The sequence below is a fragment of the Neodiprion fabricii genome, chromosome 6 (genome assembly GCF_021155785.1).
Source record: "Neodiprion fabricii isolate iyNeoFabr1 chromosome 6, iyNeoFabr1.1, whole genome shotgun sequence".
In the NCBI taxonomy this organism is placed as follows: domain Eukaryota; kingdom Metazoa; phylum Arthropoda; class Insecta; order Hymenoptera; family Diprionidae; genus Neodiprion; species Neodiprion fabricii.
Genome location: NC_060244.1, coordinates 22,907,058 through 22,926,630, shown reverse-complemented (window position 1 = coordinate 22,926,630; position 19,573 = coordinate 22,907,058). Strand labels below are relative to the sequence as shown.

At 45.8% G+C, this 19,573-nt stretch overlaps 1 protein-coding gene across 6 annotated transcripts in view; it reads left to right on the top strand.

Annotated features, from left to right (window-relative positions):
* LOC124185656 overlaps positions 1-19,573 on the top strand; it is a 97,490-nt gene that overhangs the window by 3,054 nt on the left and 74,863 nt on the right. The gene's annotated exons all lie outside the window — the stretch shown is intronic.

Sequence of the window (19,573 nt, the reverse complement as noted above, 5' to 3'; positions counted from 1 at the left end):
TTATACAGTCCGTTTACACACGTAGATTCCCTGCGCCTGGTCGTCGGCGAATTGCGTGAAATGATTACGCGGACTTTCCGATTTCGCCTTGTTTTCTCGCCGCGAGACGAGCAAAAACTGGGCATTAATTTCGGATCGACGTCGTCCATTGAAGCTCGTCTAAACTTGCGAAGCAAAGTTGGTGAGAAGTCGCTTTTGAAAAGCGTAAGACCTTTGGCAAAGGGGCGACGACACGCGGTGCGAAGAGGCGAGAGCAGGGTGAAGGGGCCTTCACTGCACTCGTATCAATGGAACTTGAGTGGCTCGTTCACGGGGTGAGCTTGTCCTGTTCTCTCGGGAAAAGCTGTTGCTAAAAATTTCGCGAGTAACGCTGCGCCTTTGTCGCGCAAGGAATTTTGATCCTCAAGCTGATCAATTAAAATCGAGTGAACCGTTGGGGTTCGCAGTTTACTTCCTTGCAATAACGAGATTAGGTTCATGCCCGAAAGTATAGCGGCGGTTTGACGTCGGGGGAAATTGATGTTCCCCGAGTTCTTTCGTTTCTTACATCTTATTCCTCGCGATCGACGGTCAAGGACCGACACTGCAGCATCGGTGAGTGTCGTCGTCACACTTTTCCAGGCTAGCTGCCTGACCGTCGATCTCATAAATATACTCGTGAGAAACATTGACTGAATTCGTTCTAAATTATCACACCGAGAGAAAATTAGCTCCGTTTGGTTTCCCCATAATCCAATCACAAAACTGGGAGACCAGTTTAGGGTAGAAAATAAATTACAACTCCTGAAATCGAACGAGGGTATTATTCGGAGATGTGGACTGTAACCTTACTTCCTGGATGGATCGTAATGACGAAGATGAATCTTGGGCCTTTGAGCTGTAGTCGTTAACTTGAAGAGGTTCAATTAAGCATTCCGCCCCTCGTTCAGCTTTCGAGGTCGTATTACATGCAACAATTTAATTCGAGCGAGAATCATTCTTACACATAAAAATCGATTTAATCCTATTTTTCCTGCTACTTCATTCCCCGTTAGTTTTAGTCGGGAAATTATTTCGAACAGCAGGTTTTTTCCGCGTCGCGCTTCCACAACTCGTGTTCAATGTTTCGCCGTCCAAGCCGCGCATATTCAACACGTACGTCAAAAGCAAGTAAAGCGGTGAAACACCGAGTCATTTTTTTTTTCGTTCTACCTCAGCTGGCTTTTCTGGGACAATTCTCAACGACGAGGCGTCCCGGATCAAAGGCGGAACCCGACGCATCGCGTCTGCAGCTTTGCGTGAAATGCAAGAACGGACCGTAGCAGGTAGACGTTGCACGTACCTACGTGAATAGAACTTTTAATTGCGCCAAAGCCAATGGTAGGTGTAATTTGAAAACTAGTTAGCCATCAGCCGTGCCTGGTCTCGCGAGTACTCGATCCCCTTCTTTTTCCCCCGTCTCACACTATCAAATTGTCTCTGTATCTTACCGACGTTGGAGCTGTTGGAGTTCAACAAGGAAATGCTAACGTCGTTACGGTTCTTCTCCTCTCTCGGCGAAATGACGTCAAGTGTGACGAATCTGGCTTAATCCTGGAGGAGTCGGCTCTCCTTCGTCTTGTCATTTATACCCGGCTTTCGAGCCTCTGCAACGTCTGAAAGGAGAGACTATTACACCGGTAATATATAACACGGAAACGCTCAGGATCCTGTTATGCGACGCACATGAACCCTCCATGTCTCAGCCAGGGTGAACCGCTTTCGTAACGAGTTTTCCTAGCGCTGACGAGCTACCTGCCAGGTGAACAATGAGCGCGTTATGCGTTGCGCGCATCCAGCTGAGGGTGTGTTTCCCTGTTACGACTCGGTGACGTCACGCGTTAAGAAAAGCGCCCCTGAAGACGCATCTGGGTCTGATTTACAAGGCGGAAACAAGAGCGTTATTTCCCGTGCGATTCGACAGCGTTCCCTTCCTCCTTTGCTGCTCGCTCCATATTCACCCGGACGGAACTTTCTCTTCAAATCAAATCTTTCTTTCCCGACTTCTCGGTCTTCCAAGTCAGAAGCAAAATAAGTTTACCAATCAAATTACCGCCTCATCTTTCCATCTCGATCCAGAAGACGGTCAAATCTTCACTTTCTCTCGCATGATGGCGGAATGGAATGCCGCGCCCATCTCTACTCAACTTATCTGCCATGATCGAGTTTCGATGTCGGAAGCTTTTGTCTTGTTCCGTTCTGCCTTGTACGCACGAACTTGAAGCGATTTACGTCGTTCCAGTCGTAGTGATCCCGGATGCTCACGGCAGATCGACACGGTCAGGTTGTTACACTAGCGATGCCAGGATCAAGTTGCCGGTCGAATTCGATGACGACGCCATGCCTGCACTGGGCCACTGGGAGCCATTGGGAAACTCGTCACTGCGATTTGCTTTTAGCCCCGGTAGCCATGGGTCGCTGCTCGTTGAAGGCACCGGGTTGCCGGGGTTAAGCTGCATAATTCACGGCCTCCCTGTTTTCGCTCTGGTTCTCCGCTCTGTCCCGGATACCGAGGGGAAATACTAGGTATATAGAGCAAAAACGGTCGGACACGCACACAATGCCCGGACGTAATTCGTAATTAGACACTCCGTGTGGAAATGCGAGAATCCCTTTGCCACGTATCCTTGCGTGAAAAAGAATCGACCTTGGGTTCGAGGGAGGAAGGAAAAGGGATCGGAATGTAACGAAGTGCAGCGACTCCCGAGTCTTGGATAAATTTTTCACCTTCAAATTATCGGGGCTAGGAGCGAGCAGTTTTCAAGTAGCTACTAGGGATCAATACGGATTTAATCCTCGCTACCACACGGCTGAGGCAACTGACGTATTTATATGCTGGGGCAAATCCACAAAGGAAAATTCTAGTATCGCCGTGTACTTTGTTTCTTAAAATACGTACGGAAAAAAGAAAAAATAACAAAGTAATCGACACTCTTCCCGATTAAATTCAGCCTGGCAACTTTTAACTCCAAGAGTCACGAACGTCTTCTCTTTCAAAGAAACGTGAGAATCAATTTACTGCAAAAGGATAAAGAAGAGAAGTTGGATACTGTTGGACGTACTGGTTCACAGGTTGAAGAATCTTGTCAAATAACTTGGCACGTGCTGAAAAATTCAATTTAAATAAAGCAGCCAACGCCGAGTCGCCAAGCCAATTTATCCCTCTCTGCACAGATGTGCAATGTGCTTACAGAAAGCACTGGTAAAGGGAAATATTCACCGCTGTTATACACGCCGAGTGAAATATATGCGAGTTTTCGCGTATTTCCATTGAAAATACGGCTCTGTATCGCACCATTTGAACGTATTGAATATTCTTTTCGTTCTATGTGCAGCCATCAGTTCTCTCTTTGTGTACTTTCGACGTATCATTTACCTCGGTCGCAAAATTTCGATTCCAACGACAGCAGAGAACCCTCATTTGCCCACGCAAATGCCGCATACTTACTTTGAAACCGATACAGTAGCTCGTAATCAGACGCTTCTATTCCACTGTCAGACAGGCTGCAAATGCACCGCGTAGAACAACACTGCAGGTAACAAAAAGACAAAGGGGGGGAGAATATAGTAGGGTCACGAGAGTAACTTTTACCCTGGAAACCTCGACGCCGGGTCGGCTTGTACACTACTTCCGGATGCCAGGGGCATACCAATATCGTGGAATGTAAGCCTTCGCCTATATAGAGCGTCTTTGATCACTTTGGGAAATTCCAACGCTGCGGTAATTAAACAGGACCAAAGTGATCCTGCAGGCAAGGCTTTGGGTTGACGGTCTACTTTTTATTGGTCACGCACCACCGAGCCCTCTGTAGTGACCTAAAATTGAGAAATTGCGCCGGCTGCCTCTTTCCAAAACTTGCAACTGATTACCGTTTGCAAAGCCTGCGGTACGGATACATGTTTAGGATTCCTGTAAAAACGTGATCACCCGTTCGTAGTGAGTAATTCCACTTTAAACATTTTGCAAGATGACTGAACTCGTGATATATTGAACCCCATTTCCGGTCTGTTGATAAGCGCTCAGCTGCGGAGAAATAAATGTAACGTAGATTTTACATTTCCCGATGTAAGTATATGGATGCCACTTTATTCAAATCAAATCTAACTAAGCATGTTGTAACTCTTACTGTTGGTTTTGTAACTCTCATTATCGGGTTTGTACATCTTGCCACGATTGCTGTGGATTTAAATCCAAAAATGTGCTGTCCATATATAACATTCACCACAGGAAATGTGAAATCTACAATATTTTTCTCTCCGTGTGGTCGACCCCGCTTTGAGATTGAGTAGGTATGTGTGGCCTGAAAAATACGCTTAATGCAGACTCAGCCAACATAGGAAGGGTTTCAGGATCACGGTGTGCAGAAAAAAAAAAACATTCGAGGGTTCTTTCACGTTCTCACACCCTCGGCACACTCTGAACTCGACGTACGAAAGTAAGTCGACTCGTATAACGAGTCTAAATTTCTCCCATTGGCAATTCCTCCGAGGGCGACGATCATCGTTAAGACCAAAGTTGCCTGTCTATCCGAGGAGTGGATCTTTACACCGGAGCGCGAGCAATGCTCACAAAGAGTTTCCTGCAGAGGCACTAGATACGGGAATTCGAGACGTGATTCAAACGGGGAAAGCCCTTCCCCAAACTTTGGGTTATATGTTAGCTCGTAGCATTGTCGGGCGTAATATAGGCGAAAGAGAAATAGTACGGAGGTACCTACATATACCTATATCGGGAAGAAGAACTTTCCCGAGCCTGTAATTTATGAATTCACAGTGCCCGACTTTCCGGGCTGCTGCAGTATGGCCGGCGCGGTGTGGTTTCAGAACTTGCAAATTGTTTCAAAGCGATTCGGAATATATTTGAAAAACGCTTTCTCGCCGTCCGATATATTCCTTAAATCTTTTTTCCCCACACACCCGTCTGCTTCCCTGCCTGTACCGCAAGATGCCTCGGCGGCTTTTGATCCCAGGTTTCGCAGCATCTTCGAAGCTTTCGCCCGCCGCGGATTGGCCAAAGAAACAAGATACCTACTCGTGCAATCGAGAAAATGTCACGTGTTTGTTACGACCGCCTATTGAACGCCTGAGTGCGCTCCCCTTGTCGATGTGTGTCACGGGTGTAAATAAATACCTTCAGGTTCAATATGTAATAAAGTTTTATAACCGAATGCCGAAATGACGATCCGATTGAGACTTCAAGCCCCTGTACTTTCATGTTTACGAGTTTACACACGCATACCGCGAACTCGTGGAATGCGGGGAAACTTTGAAAATCTATTCAACCCATTTTCGCCAAGTTTGAGGTACCGTGGAATATGCTGACTATACGGCTTAGAGACACCCCCACTCCCACAACGTTTACGGAAGATTGTTATTGTTCCGCTCAGCCCGCATGTATTAATATTTACAAGAGGCGAAGTATTTCAAGTGGAAGCTGCACAGGGAGGCTTCTTAAGTATGCGTGGAAATTCGGCTCAACTTGCCAGGCGTTAAATCCCGAAGCTTGATCGATACCGGAAAATTTTCTTCCTAATCCGCCTGATTCACCCCGTCGGATGAGTTGCAAAAAATGTAACAAGTTACGCGAATAAATATAAGTTAGTCCTCGAGATCGTTTCAAGTTACGATAATGCGTCAGAGTTCGGTAGATAATGATAATGGTAGGGTATCGTAATATTATTATTATTATTATTAATAATAATAATACCAACGATAACAGCTTGGCTTGTCAGGACGTATTTCAATTTCATCCGTGGTCGAATTGCTCGTGTATCAGGCGCAGAAATATTAGAATCTTGTAGAGGGCTCGTTCTTGTTTCATTAAAATGAAACTGAGAGCTACCGTTCGCCGCTGCGAAAGCGGTAATCTTTGCAGCACTCAAATCTCCTTCTCGTCCCTCTTTCTATCCCATCAATCTTGCAGTTGGGTCATAGGTTATATATATAAAGTTCGGTATGTATATATATATATATACTATTATATACATATATATATTTATACCGGCTGTGTGAAAGATCTGCAGCTGAACCTGGGCGCCGATAATTGCGAGACGTGAAGAAATCCCAGGGAGCAAAGTTAGCACAAGTTCAATACTGGCTGAACATCCCCTACACCATAGATATATATATATATATACATACATTCAACGTGAACGTGCGATCCTACCGGTCCAGATTTATGATATCAGTCTCGCCACTTGGAGTCTAGTTTTCCCATTGAAATTGAAAGAATAAGAATTTTGTTTTTTTCGCTGATCCAGAACGCGACTGAAGCGAATAGTTGCAGCCCGTTTATTATGAAAAACCTGTCTGTTTAATAGAAATACGCACGATCATTTCACATTTCTCACGTTCATGCGCACGATGAATTGGGTCAACCTCTGTTGAACTCTGAAATACCGAAACTTTATGACAAGTCGTAAACGCGATTCCCTTACATTTGAAACATGCAACGAACCATGTTGTCGATAGATATTCTCATTGCTTCGTAGAACAGGTATGTTGTACATTATTATTATCGATATTGTTAGACACGAAAAAATAAACGTGAGTTTGGCGAGACCGTAAGCGTATCGATTGAAAATCGAAAAATATAACGGCTGAAAATGACTATCGTGTCTGCTCACGACCGTCCGGAGTGAAAATCTCCGCAATTTTGTATCGAAACAGTGCCAACAGCTGGACCGAGTATCGTCGGGCTTGAAATAATCCCCTTAAACTTTTTCTTTTAATGGAAATACGTCGCACAACGAATTATTACCGGAAAATAAATGGCCGCAGGTGTACAATCTGCACGGAGACCATAAATTGGCTAAAGGATATTATTGTGCTGTGAGTAAAGAGAAAAGACGAGGTCATATTTCAATCTCAATCGTTTAGATAATTTTTTTTTTCCCCCAATTACGGTAAGGCATCGTAATTTCGTTTTTAATATTCGATATGCATACATGAATCATATCAAAGAGGAATCAGCATTAGAGTTTAACGTAACTGAGTGATAATTAATGAAAAAATTGCGAGTTTGGAAGTTGCCAACTTATAATATCGGTCCACCGTATTATAGAACCGCGAGTCGTTTTCACTGTTCGGTAATAGCGACGGTTTGAGTGCCTAATCGTGTTATAACATCAGCCAGCAAATATAATTAGAGAGATGTTTGAAATGTTGGGTTAATCAGCGAGCTTCGTTGTGTTTAATAACTCAGCACACGGGTGTGCAAAACTTCGCAATTTTCATACCGTCGAATTTGCATTATCCAGCACAGATTGAAAAGCGTGAAAATAATTTAACAAAAGATCAGCCTGTCTGCAGGTTGAATATCGTGACGAGGGGAAGCATGCGGTAGATTATAATCACGGAAAATATTTCGTATCACAACGAGGTTCGCGTTACAGTCTCCGGCGTTAATCCGAGTGGTGCAGAAAACTCTGTGTGTAATAATATTTTGCATAATGTTACTCACCTTACGCAGCTACCGTAAGCCAACTGTATTATTCGGATAATGGGTTTTAATATCATCCGGTGGCAGGCGGCAAGACAGGCCGGCGTGTGGGTTTCATAAAAGCTTGGTTAGCCTGATCAAGCTGATTTAATAAAAAGAAAAAAAAAACAACCTTTGCCGTGCAACGAAGCATCTCCTAGTGTTTGGGCGTTCTTTTCAGACAAGCTCAAACGTTCTCGACGGAGCTTGCCACCCGTGGTTGTTAATCAGTCGTCTCTACTATGCGCCAGTAATTCACCGAACCCTTATCGCGAATTTGAAACTCTGGAGATAGAAGTTGTAGACGTATACAATGCATATATTCACAGGTATATAGTGCCGCAATTGCGATTCTGCAGCTTTCGCAAAACATTCCACCTGCCTGCAATAACTGAGTCGAACGGTTTTTATTCGTTCTTTTTTCCTCTATTCTTACCTCCTGGCGTGGTTTACGAGGGAATCCGAGGGATGTGAGAGAATGTATATATACTCGGGTGAAAAATGAAGACGCGTTCGGGAAGCGCGGGGCGATGTTATTCGTAGAAAATCTATGACCTCTAATAAGCGCTTGCGGTTCGGAAAAAAGATGAATTGAAAAAATGGCTTTGTCCGAGTCGAGATAAGCGTCCTCGAGATACCGCCAAGTTATTATCGCAGTCCTCCTCCTTCTCCTTCGACAACACGAGCGTAAATCCCTCGCCAAAATTACCAGAGACATAATTCCACGCGATTTGCGGATATCGTTAGGAGAAAAATGAAATTTTATCATCTCATCTGATCCAGTTTCAATCTTCAGTGTCATTAAACAATTCGTTTTCACAAACTGTTCGCCGGTTAACGAAAGCCGAGTGGATGGCATTTTGGTAACTATCGACTCTCTTCGACCGTTGAACCCAAGCCTTTTGGAGAATTTTACAAACTTCAACATTGTCCCGTCACGCCGCAGGTTTTCGCAATTTTCGTCGATTCGACGATGCGTGAAAGGCGAGCTAATCGTGACGAATTCCTCCCTGGACTATGATAGTCTCATTTGGCGCGTCACTCACCGCGAGGAAGAAATTGCCTGTCGTAATACTCGACGCAGCAGAAGGCTAACAGAAAATGAAGTAAATAGCCGGAACAGGGTTGACCGAGAAACCGCCGCAGTGGATAGGGATAAATAATAGCGCCTAGCTCACCCGGGGTGGAGTAAGTGCCGTATTAACTTGAGGCGTTCGATCATCAACGGCAATTAGAGCTATCAGCTCAGCCGAGTTGAGACTGCCTATAACCCATCACGCCTCGTAGAGCACGCTGCGTTTAATTGAGTGGTCAATCAACGTATCCGCGAGACGGCGAAATTCATTTAGTCGCTATCCAGCGCCTTCCTTCGCCTGAGGGAGTAAAATTGTAAAAATAACGCACCGACACACCATGCACGCCTATAGCGAAATGCCGAAAAGCTCCAATTTTCGCCGGTGAGCGTTGCACGGGATAGTTTTTGAATTTCCATCTTTTTCGATCTGGCCGGATAATACAATTGCTGTTCCATACTCGACATTCAATAATTGATACTTCCATATGCGATGTCATTCATTCCTCGTGAGCTCCGCTCGGCCTTGACCTCATCCCCGCTCTCCTCGGGAAATACGACCGACATCTTCGGCCCGCCCCACGCATCCCACTGTAACTACACTAAAATTCTATCCTTCGGCGATATCGTATACCTATCGCTGTTTTCCGCTATTAGACAAATACCTCCGAGGCAGGTCTCGGAAGACGACTACGGCTGGGCAGGGCGATCGATGATACCCACTTTTCCTCGACGCGACGATGTCTTCAAAATTTTCTGTCATTGCTCCTTCGATCCTGATCGTTTATAACTCGAGGAACAGTGACCAGCGGAGGCTTAGCGCCTTTCCAAATGCGATTAGGCCGACGATTGCGGTTATTGGACTCCCATTATCTTATCGAAGTAGGCCAGCCCGATTTAGATATTGCGGGGAAAAATTACCAACTCGCATAACCCAAGTTATGCAGAGTACTGTTTACTGAATAAATGGAAATTTAGTTTCACGTACAGATTTCCCAGTGGTTATTCTCTCGCTAGTTGAATTGCATAAATTACTTCTCTCGCCTAATGTGAAATAGCATTGTACTCCCGAATTAATACGACAATCTCCAATGATAGTAAAGTTTTATGCTTCCTATATCGTACTGAAAATCGAGCTTCGGTCATTTACATGTGAATATTTTCCGCTGTGGAGTATAATTTATGCCAGCAAATTCACCTACTACACGTATTTCTGCGAGGAAAAAGCAGAAATTCGTTTATAACTTTCACCATGAAACCAATGTATTTTGAACTTCGATACACCGGACGGATGACGTCGTTCCCCCATTTTTTAGACAAGCCTCGATAAGCTGAAACGAGATTGGCTAGCTTTCGGAATCGGTTCTGCCGAATAGATCTGGCCGAAATTCTTGGCGCCCATAAAACACCAACGAATTTCAGCTGCTTTGGTCCTACACCTTTTCGACTCTTTTTACTACCGGGGCAAATCTTTATCACCCAAGATTCCTTGACGCTTCGACCATTGAGCAACTACGGTACGTTTAACTTGTGCAGAGGGCGAGGGTGAGCAAACCGCTTCGTATATCTTCAACTTATCCCGATATGTATATATATATATATATACATCTATACCCTGGACTGGTTGGTATATAGGAGTTGAAACGCGTTCCGGTATCGAAGCAAAGATCCCGAAGCTTCGAATGACGGGAACAATCGTCGAGATGTACGTGCGATGTTGGTGAATTCTTCAAGTTTAGATTAAATCATCGGTATCCTATCTTGACCCGATACCCACGGGAACACGGAAACATTTTTCTACTTTATTGGAATCCAATATTTAACGAGTACTCGTGCCGGAGGAAATGTCATCCAAGTTTGTCCCCGCAACTCCGAGAAAAACAGCCTTTTCGTACTCCTCTCGGCGAATGTCGAGTGTTTCGAAATTGCTAGACAATTGATGCCACTCAGCCGTGATCCCAGTGAGCTTGTTGAGTAAATAACTCATTGTCGGTGGGACCGGTTGACGGTTATTCATTTACAGCGCTGCAATTACATTGCGGTGAAAATTCCTACAACCGATATTATTCATTAGCCCTCGAAAGTGGTGGTGGAAATTTTTACATAAAGCATGGTAGTAACAAAATTTTACCAGCTTCTCTGTCAATAATCAGAAGCTCGTTAATTCCGTGATTTTTTCACCTGTGCTGTAACCGACGAAAGTTTCATTTTATCTGCGAAATTCCGCTATTCGATGTAGCTGCAAAGTATGTTCATGTTTCGCTCATCAGGCTCATCAGTTTTCGCTCATTATGAATTTTTAACTACCTATACCGGATGGTTGTAATAACTTGTTACATTGGGATGGAAGGGTGCTTATTGAATATTCGACGATTCCATGAATTCCCAGAGATAGCGTAACACCTTTGTTCCATTATCCGGTGATTCAGCTGGTTGAAATAATATCCGTTACAAGTTTGCGAACGAACTATGCTCGTTTTCAAATAAATCCAGTTGTGACAGAAAAATTGCGCACAGCAGCTGAGTTCGTGCTGGAGTGGAATATCCATTTAATTGTGTCGCGACTCTCGCACAGAAAACTCCACCGAAGTGTGTACGTGTCTTATATTCATCCCCTTCTGTTTCCTCGAGTATGGAAACGACGCGGAATGGAAGACTGTAAGATAATAATATAATAACGGCAATAAGTTACGTGTTCGCCATATCGAGTCACGCTCGAGTCATGAGGGAATCCTGGCACCACGTTGTTGATATACCCTTGGAATTCCTGAACTTGGTGCGTGTCACGTCTACCTATTCAGTCTTGAGCCTCGATTAACCCGGTCGGATCAGCTTAAGGTCTTCGTCAATAGCGACCCGTTCGAGTTTGATTTTACGCAATTCTGTTGCCGACTATAATGCCGAAACCTGTTCGATCTATCGCGACTATAAATTTGACGCGAGTTAAGTCGAATTTAAAGAGGTGGCGTTATTGCTTTATCACAGGAGAACGATGGAGTCGAAAACGCTTTGCAATTAGCGGGTGAGGTTCGCCAAACTGTAAATGGGGTCGAGGGAAAATTGGGGATCGGGACCGTTTGTCTTGGCGATTGCTTACGAGTCGCAAAACGGCCGAATTGATTTTGCCCCAGTTCGACTATGCCTACGGTCACCGTGCCACGGACACTAAGGCTTTCCACCCTTCATCCGGCAGTTAGGATTATGTTTACCCGATGCCAGCGGAGTGTCGCCGCCCTCAATGAGTTATCGGAAATTCATTCGGCGTATTCCTGCCTCCGGGGAAGCGTTAGTACCGGAATAGCATCGGCGCATTGGAATGCAGCCGGGTTTCGGACGTATGAAGATTATTTTTCCTCTTCCTTTTTTTTTCACTTTATCCTCGTTCTTTGCCATCTGGCGCTGAGTGGCAGCAGGGCTTTCACCTTTCCCGGAGTTCGCACACCGGCGTCGCCGCGAGGAATCCCAAACCACTTCTCTCCTGGGAATAAAAGCTGACGCGCCCCATGCAGCGCGAGAACGACGGCGGATATAAGAAGGATTGAAATTCCGGGACGTCGAACTGCGTTAGTGGGAGGAAGGAAGAGTTCCCGGGACAAGGTCGAATCGACCTTCCTCGAGGGATCGGGGAAAATTAAGATAGGCGCCTAGGAGTCTCCAGCTTTTGTTGGTCTACCGAGATTCCGCTATTCCTACACGGAAAGAGCCCGGCCGGATTTCATTCGGAAAAACGGGGTGGAGAAGGTCGTCCTCGAGGTCGAGACGAGAGAGAAATAGCAACTAAGAAAGCCGAGGGAAAGAGAGAGTGCGAGGAGGGGCCTCGGGTACTCGGAGCCACAGTTTTTGTTGCTGGGAGGCCCTTGGAGGATAGAAGAGGCTGCCACAGCGTCTCCGAGGGCCTGGAGAGCTGGATACTGTAAATAGAGGGTGGGACTCTCTGCTGACGAACCTCTGGGCTCCCGGCTATCCGAGCCTCGATATTTCCAGGAGCGCGACTTGCAATTTATCGCAAGCCCTGTCAACCTGCACTTGATGGTAGTGGTGCATGACGTCACGATCTGCCCATCCGGGCTTCATAAATACCATGCAATCAGCTACCGAGTATCGACCCCGCCACGTTACGTAGGTTGGTCCGTAACCTGAGTGCCGTCAGAATCTTACCGCAACTTGTACCGCCAAGAATGGTCGCCGCATTGTTATTACGTTCTGTTTCTGCGAGTGGCTTAACAGTAATTGGCGTAACAGCTAGTCTCACGTAAAATATCCATGCAATGTAATTGATCGTCCGCTGTTTTGAAACAGAACTTCATTCTAGCCAAGAATGATTTTGTTATATTCACCGGCAAAGTAATACCGTATAGAAGTGTCACCAGCAGTGATCGACGCTTTTTATCCCGCCCTGAAAGAATCAAGGAACGTCCATCCCTGCAGCGGGTCATTGAACAATATTAACGCGACCTTCGAAGCTGAAAGATAAGAATTGATCGGGCTACGTAGGATTAAAAGAACGCAATAAGAGCGGAAGATCAGTCACGTATTGTTCGCAAAAATTGGCTGAGTCGTCTCCCGGACCTTATTCGAGTCGCAAAAAAATTCCCCCGCATCATCGGGATTCTTCGCGATATCGAAAGCTCACTGCTGCCCTCGGTCACTTTCGCACGTTTCGACTCGTGCCACGTATTTGTTTCATAATTAAAAACGCGAAAAAAACACAGGGTGTAAAAATAATCGCATGCAAATTATGGATGTCCGCGTAAATTGATTAAAACCATCGACGGGGCTGCCTGTTGACCCTCTTCCATTGCCGAAAGAGCGCTGCAGGAAATGCATTGTCACTCGCACCGCTGGCTGCCGATATCCGATCAGTTCGGTGAACTAGTGCAGATGGCCGGGTCAGTGTAACAACGGAAGCCGGCTGGAATCGACTGGATTCTTGCTCTTCCGTTGTGAGTTAAAGGGGCGATACGACGTGGACACGATAGCAAATTGGTACTGGGTTCAAACCTCCCTTGGCAAATAATTCGCTCGAATTAATTGCGAGAGGACTGATAAGGTATCTAGATCAACCTTCGACACTTCGACTGCTCGAACGTCGGTAAGCTCGTCGAACGCTTCATTCCTTGGAAAAATACCGCCGAGATCACGTAGTATGTATCCCTGAAATAAGATGGAAATTGAAGAACAATATTAAGTCAGTGACATAGCTTCTCAAATTGAGGAAAAACGATACCACATGAAGTGACTGTCAGAAGCGTTTTCTTTTATCCAGTTCTTTTCCTTTTTTTTTTTAACTTTTACATTACCATTTTATTCTCGCCAACTTCGCGTTGTTTTAACGATCAACCTTTTTGCAAAACAATAATGAGTTTGGAAAATATTCCAATTAACCAGACCTGTCGAGTGTACGGAAAATGATGGACAACAAATATCCGCTGTTCCGCGTTTATTTTTCCAAGAGAAATAATACGGCGTCGACAGTCGGGTGAGGACCACTTTCTGGTAGAGCGCGGGTTTCGTCCCTGCCTCATTTTTAGGTCCTTGTAACTCAGTCGACGGTGGGTCGAAAATTGTTTGTACATGTAAAGTGTTTGTGCCGCATTACTCAGGACCGTGGATACTTAGGACTGGCAATGGGGCCTGTCAGGCCGAAGATGATGATGGTCCTCACTTAAGCGCTGCAGGACCGGCAAGATCCGAGCCAGCGAGCACGAAAATGAGAAATTCAGTAGGTGAATACTGGGCGTAATTATTTCGCAGAAAGGAATGTATACCAGATAACTTTGTTAACGACGGGTTCCCACCTTCGCCACTCGAAGGGATCGTTGGGCAGGGTCGTAAGAGTTTCCAGTTTATCCCGAGGAGAGCGTTGAAAATGTGAAAAGCCAAGCCGGCCCCGCCTTTACACGTTGCGATTCTAATTCCGCATACCCAAGTGTGTGCAACCGTCCCGGGGTTGACGCCGCTGCGCTTTTCTCTTGCATGAAAATGAGCCGGGATGACGCGGCACGTGTATACCAACACCCTTGAGAAATTCACCCCTTTCTGGTCGTTTAACTCCGCTCTGGTAGGCGATTCGAGGAACTCCATTCGGCGGACGAGGTAACAATCTTGTTACCGCGATCGATCGCTGTGTCAAAGCATTCCGGCTAACACCAAATTCCTCCTTTCATTGTCAGTCTCGTCCCTTCGCGTCCCGGCCTGTTTTTACCCATCGTCGGTGCTCATTATCAAATCGTCACTCGACCGCGATCACGCGATTAGTTCAACCGCGATGTTAGACCGGTCTTCCATCAATTGCGCGGTGTTAAATTTCACCCTCGGCGATCGGTTCTCGCATTACTTCTCAAATCAGCTGAGATCACGGAAACTTCGAAGCTCCGAAGAGGATACATGCGCTCCACTCTCAACCCAACCGGCCACCTGCGAAACACGTCATGGACGATCTCCTTGTGATACATATATATATATATATATATGGATAGGATGATCCGGTCTTTGGTCTTCTCTTTAACTCCGTGCCCCAAGGGAAGATGCGGAAGGTAAACACGTCTCGGTTAGTCCAATGGAAAGGGCTTTCGGGTGGGGATGATCTTTTGAAAAATTTCCGGTCACGTGCCTTGAACGGAAACTTGAATTTACTCAGCTAGGCTTCCTCGCTTCGACCTTTCTCTTCTTATCCCTCGAAACACGATCCCTTTTGCAACTCGACGTTCATATTCTTGCCCCTCTTTTGATGCATGAGAGGGGCGGGTAACAGAGGCAAGGAGGAGGGATGTGAAACTTTGCACTCTGCACGCGAATGAAATTTTGATACAAGCTTTGAGGCGCTCTGACGATTATCAGGACGACGTTTTATTATATAACCCATCCGTTGAGTTTCGCTTAAATTTAACAACAGGTACCCACTTCGGGTAAGGGATATTAAATTGTCACAACTCTTGATTCTAACCTGGATTCCGATTTATGCGTTCGGTTGACGTGCCGCCTGGTTCCTCATGGAACGATTAGGTATACCATGTTTCACAATAATTATTTCCATGCATTTCGGCTCGCGGAAAGTGGTTCATAGAGCGTGAAAGTGTTTACGGGAAAATTGTCGAACCACCGAGATCTTTGATCGTAGATTGTGAGCAGCATATCGCTGGGTGGGTGTAAAAAGCAAACGAAAAAGCAGAAACCGATCATACCTCGCTAGTTACCACACGTCGCATGTCACGCGTCGTATGTCACGCATCGCGTAGCCCGCAACCTGCCAGTCAGACAAGTATTATTCGGAAACTCGAGCCACCCCGAAAGTGCTCCCAGTTATAGGGCGAGTTTTTTTATACCACCACTTGGGGCTGCGCTGCGCCCACGTCTCGCTTAAAGCTCTTCTATCACCGCTATCGGACACAAAAGAATATTCTGCTAAGTGATGAGGAACTCATCCTCAACGTCCCGCTGATAACGATCAAGATATCTCAAACCGATTTCGGTCATCAATATTGCCCTACCAATCGGAGGAAATTATCCTTCGACACTAATTGAATCGTCGACATGGTCGCATGATTGGAACTTGGAACTAACATATCGGAAATTATGCCCACGTTACTCGAAACTGTGTTTTATTCGACACCCTCACTCCTCCAAATTTCAAGAGCCAATTATTCTCTCGGACATCCCCGAACTACCCTGTCCGAAGCTGCGCGAGCAGCCATACAGATTGTGTATATTCAGAAAATTGAACGAGCAACGTGTTTACGAGCTCGTTTTCATACGGAACTGGGTGATAAATCAGTAGCTCGTAGGCGTATCGACCCGCAGTTTCCGTCTGAAAACATTCCCGGAGTGAAAATTGTCGTTCCCGAGAAAGAGGCCAGCGTAAATATAAAAGCCAAGTATATCGACTGTAGATCTACCGCCAGTTGTATGGAATTGAACCACCTGCCTGAAACTGTAAATACAAGCAATCAGAGTCGTTCGTCCGTCCATTGAGTAAAAAATTCTTTGTCCCCAGGTCTCGAGCAAAACTGTTCAAAAATCGTTCACCATCCAATTCAGTTTGATAATATACCTTTAACTTTACCAAGGTTACGTTACAATGAAACTTCAACTCGAATTGTATTTTTAACTAGCGGAATGCACCCGACATCAGTCGACTTGACTTACTTCTGCTATTTTTATATTATAGCAGTATGCCCGTTGTAGTGGAAACGAAATGTGTCACTAACGAACCACAAACTACGGTTACGTGACCCAAAACGGGCCGGTCAACCGTGGTAAGTATTAAGCGACCCAGAACAAACGGAGAGCCACGGTACAAGTTTTATGTTTCCGAACGTGAGACGCTCCGACATCGTACCCCTTTGCATAGTTAAGCATAAGTGGTGGCAAAGTGCTTTTAGAAACTAACCTCGAAATCCAACGACCTTTGCGTATGTGAAATTTGTCGCGAATCTTCCTAACCTAGTTTCAAATGCACTTCTGGGGACAATCTAAACCGCCATTTGACTTTGTTGGTGGAACCAAGGCGGCCAGACGTAATCGGCTCAAGTCCAGGTGGTCACGTCCCATTTGCGAATAAGGTTACACCCTACCATCCGGGTCGAAACGGTTTCCGATATAACGTGGATTCTTGGACCGAGGTCAAGGCAGGGACGAGATATTATATGACATTCTTTTTACGTTCGGCTTCATTTATCCACGATTTTCAACTAATTAGATGGAGCCGGTTAACTCGCAAGCAAACATCACCGGCCACAGTGGAATAATCTGCCTCGCCTTGACCCACCCATATCAGCGTGGTTCAAAGTCTAGTTCGCTTCGGCTGGCACCCCTTACACTAAATTAAGTAATTAGTGGGACCCACTTCGTTGACTTCAGACAGTTTCGCCTGGATGGGATTTAAGCCACTGTCCTTCTTCTCTATAATCTCCAGCGCCTAGTTGGTTGGTGGTGCCGGGACAAGTTTACAGTGTCAGACCTCAGTGGCCGGTAATATCCCGAGTGGATCGTTAAGCTTTCTATTTCGGAGTCTGCACACGCTTTTAACGAACTCGTGATCACGGATGTAAAAAAAAAGTATGCTCAGTACGTATGCAGTGAATGTTTGTACGCGGATACGCGGCCTGCAGCTTTTGTTGCAATGAACATCAATCGGTTGAATGATGATTCGGAAATCTCCGAGCGCAAAAGCACATATTATACAAATAAATTCCTGCGCACATCGAAATACCAGAGTGCTTCGTTCATTTCAAGCATTTCCTAGATTTTATGGTCTCTTTTCTTTTCATTCATCTGTCAAATATAATATACGAAATTAGCGTGCGCAGTGGTATCCTCGATGATTGTTGTGAAAACTTAGGCATCGACCCGGCATTCGGTATTCTCCAGAGGCAGAATGAGTAATAAACGGAGTTTCAGATGAGTAATTGTTCGTGAAACGGTGAGCCTTGAGTGTTTTTGGAAAAACATTTAGGCAGGAGATTAGATGAAGGTGGAAGAGTGCGGTTGAGTCAAATAAGGTGTCTTGGCAAACATCACGGAAAAAGTTGGCGACCGCATCACGCCACGGCAAAGAGCAAGAACCGTTTAGTACCGTTTTCACCAGTTCAACAAGTTTCAAGATAAGACACTCGGTCCTGGGCCATGCTTCCTGCCGTTGACTAAAGACTTGGCTAGCCACAACCATAAATCTTTCTTGTGGTGCGATTGGCTTCCGTTTCACGTTCGAAAGCCACCGAGCTTGTACTCACCCCTGACGCTGCTATAGGTATACCGTTCACCCGATCGAAGTCCTCGCGTGAGACTTGTGCATATTCGCATAAATACAAGCGTACTTTTCTCTCTCTTTCTTTCTGCACAACCAACCATGTCACGTATCGGTTCGAGAAAAAATAATTTCACTCGTCTTCCAGCATATTTTTCCCCGTCACGTAAATGGTATATGCGACTGAAATGGAAGGGCGCAGGCAGCGACGCTCGTATTTGTAAACAGTAAATTTCAGACGCCTCTTTATCGCGCTTTGGAAACTACCGCGTATAGGGCACAACTTTGATTGCGACCTATCCCACAGCATTATCAAGATCCGATACGATACTGTAGAGTGAGAGGCGACAGTCGTGCTAGTTTGTTCAATTGCTCTGCGCATAAACTCCTAGCGGTTCGGTAAAAGTCTAATATTTCCATGACACGTGAATCCGCATTGCTCAGCCTCTGTCTGGCTGTTCGAACCGGTCGATGTAAGAGGATTGCAAAGTGTCCGAAATCAGGTTGCCTTATTATACATTTCTCCGGAGACAGAGGGCAAGGGATAAGTTGAAGCCGAGCTTATCGAAAGTCCAGAGGAAGTAGCGCTGGCGCGTGACAAGTTGACCTCTGCCTCGCGGTCGGGGGGTCTTTAAAGCTCCCCTCGCTCTTCGTCCGCCAACCAAAAACCGTGGTAAACGTCCGAGGGCTACGCGCTAGGAATTTCCGAGGAACCAAACGGCCGATAAATTTTAGGTCAGTCTTCGTTCGGCCCTGGAAGCCACGAAGGACCACCAGGAGGACGCCGTGATACATGTCCTGCCGCTCGATCGGCGAGGAAAACGGGCGGTGCTTGCTCAGGCGGCTGACCCTTTACTTTTCTCTCTTTTTTCTCGTCGGACTTTATTTTATTTCATTCTTTTCGATCTCGCCAATAACGCCGGGAGCCGATCAACAGGAGACTGGAGACTGAAACGCGTTCGTATGCAGAAAGCGTGCCCGAGCGACGTCCCCCTCCCGTGTCTCCGATCCAGATAATCAGCTCCGTGTTTCCTTTCCTGTAGGGGGATTCGACCTTCGACCTCGACGCCCTCTCAGAACCCCTCAAAATTTATCCTCACCTTTCTATATACCCCCGATTTTATCCTCGTTTGCATTCCTTTAGCACGGTCTTAACGCGTATCGACGTACAAAAAACGCCGGGTTTTGAGCGAAGTTCTAGAAATATTTTACATCGATGTCTGTACCAAGTTGAAGGATAACAATCAGGCTTGCACGT